Source organism: Aplysia californica, unplaced genomic scaffold, assembly GCF_000002075.1.
Source record: "Aplysia californica isolate F4 #8 unplaced genomic scaffold, AplCal3.0 scaffold00001, whole genome shotgun sequence".
Classification (NCBI taxonomy): domain Eukaryota; kingdom Metazoa; phylum Mollusca; class Gastropoda; order Aplysiida; family Aplysiidae; genus Aplysia; species Aplysia californica.
This window is the reverse complement of record NW_004797271.1, coordinates 5904263-5906742: the sequence shown is the minus strand read 5'-3', so window position 1 is coordinate 5906742 and position 2480 is coordinate 5904263. Positions and strand designations below refer to the sequence as shown.

The following is a 2480-nucleotide window of genomic DNA, read 5'->3' as shown; positions in this document are numbered from 1 at the left end:
TAAAAAAAAACCCACCACAACCAATAACAATAACAACAATTAATTAATAAAACAACCACCAACAACAACAACAAAACCAACAATAATAACAAAACCACTACAACAAATTACAACAACAACAACAACAACAACAACAACAACAACAACAACAACGAGACGAAGACAAAGGCAAACTCAAAATACCACCGTGAATAAATTATCCTCTGCCAGACGCTCACAAGCACGAGAGACCAACACAACAGCTGCATGGTCCCCCAACCCACATGGCGCCCTCAGACTCAGCCCTTGCTTACAGTCATGAAATCTATCCGACACTTATCTCCATATATTACACAATTGTTAGCGATTAAATCTCGTCGGTCCTTAAAGGGTGTTCTCACTAGGTCCTGTCGAAAAATTGTGGACCCTCATATCCCCCGCGTCGCTTGTCATCCAAATACTCATTTTTCCAGCATTAAAAAATTGTTAGATACTCCCTTCTTTTGTACTTATTAGACCTTTACTTTTCAGAAATTAAGCCTGAATTTTAGCCATTTTAAAGTTAATTTCCATTCCATTACTGAATTTATTTCAAATCAAAGACGGTAAACATGTTTCTTATTTAACGTGTCACCTATCTAAATCCGTATCGATCGCTTGGTGTAAGACTCCATAAGGCCATTTTGAAAAGTGACGTATGAGGGAGTCTAACGCTGAGCATTCAATGTTCAGCTACAATTCCGTCGATATCGAATAACGTACCACCACAACATCCGACTTCGACGCAGCTGACTCGTGTGAACAGCTCATTACCCTGAACGCATATATGCTCCCCCATAGCTGTCATGGTCTATTCAGACGTTTCTTTTTTATCTCCAGCCAGCTCACAATATCACAAACGTGCCTGAATAAAGGTACAATGGATTATATATTTTAAGAGGTATGTCTTTTTTTGCATTCTCGAGATACTTAGCTCGATGGTAAAATCATATATAGGCCTATCAGCGCACGAATCTGATAATAGGGACAGTGACGACAGATGGCATTTCATCAGAACTTTGAATTTCATCATGAATCTCAGAGCTCCCCGACGTAAAGTGAAATCACGAATGCCCAACGATTGACACGTGGCTGAAGGAAGAGAGAGAGAGAGGGAGAGAGAGAGAGAGAGAGAGAGAGAGAGAGAGAGAGAGAGAGGAGAGAGAGAGAGCATAATGTACCAAGAGTACTATGGAGAGACAAGGGAGAATTCAAGATGAATGAGTGAGAGAAAAAGAGTAGAGCAGGGAGCGTCAGGGCGAAAGTAGGGTGGAGAGGGGAGAACAAAGAGGGTGACAGAGAGGGAAAAAAGAGAGAAAGAGAAGGAGAGATAAAAAAGAACCTGAAGAGAAGAAATAAAGGAAAAAATGGTGGGAACGACGGTTATAAATAACATAAAAAACAAGATCATAGACAGAAGACAGACAGACAGACGAATCAGATCCCATATCAAATTAGACACAAACCTAGGCTTTCTAAGATCACCAACTTAAACCCATAACTTCGTTGGAAGTACAAGGTCCATAATAAATGTTAGAAGAAAAGAAGAGAAAAAGGGAGAGAGACGCAAAAAAAGTGAACGCCAAACAATAGTATTATTGTCATGTGGCAGAGACCAGATCATGCGTTAGTATCCGCTACAAATTGTTTCACCTTCCTTTGGCGGGTAACTGGCATATTCATATAAATAATAAATAAATAAATATTATATTGAAAGAAAGAAAGAAAGATAGAAAGAAAGAAAAAGAATGAGAACAACAACAACAACAAAAAACAAAGGGGAAAATCCTTCATTTTACCCTCCCATATTTGTCTACTGGGTGTGTAATTAAAATGAAAACAAAACACACAAGTTACAACAACAACATCAAAAAAAAAGGAAAACCGAAAGGTAATAGGGGTACCTTAAAAATCGTGTACGACTCGTGAACCATTTTCACGACAACTGAGCGGTTTAATTATGCTTTAACGACTCAGCGAATCCGTACGTTCGATCAGCAGCAAGACCACACGCAATGCTGCGTCACATTTACAACTACCGTGCACAAATAATGAAAACGAGCATGCATATTTCATAGTATGCATGTTGTTGTCTGTCTTTTACGGTTTTAGAAAAAAAAAGAAACAAAAAAAAGGAACAAAACAGAATGAGTAAAACTAAAACAGCGTGTCTTCAAGCTAGCTCCGATGAATAAAAAGAATGTTCGTCCTCAGTAAGTTTTGGTTGTTGTTGTTGATGTTGATGCTTGTTTGTTTGTCTTAGTAAACGTTTTACGGCACTTAAATTGCAACACAATTACGTCATACACAGGCAAAAGTTAAAGGTGTTACAAGAGAGAAAATCAGACACAAAAAGGAGAGAACAATAAGGACGACAGATGTTAGACAAGAAAGAAGGAGCAAACCACACCAGAGCACCTGCAAATCACCCACTCTCTTAGGTTGCAAAAAAAACAACAAAA

At 38.5% G+C, this 2480-nt stretch overlaps 1 protein-coding gene across 1 annotated transcript in view; it reads right to left on the bottom strand.

Moving 5' to 3' along the window:
- The window catches only part of LOC101847539, a gene marked incomplete in the record, with an annotated part of 25009 nt that overhangs the window by 5417 nt on the left and 17112 nt on the right, over nt 1–2480 (bottom strand).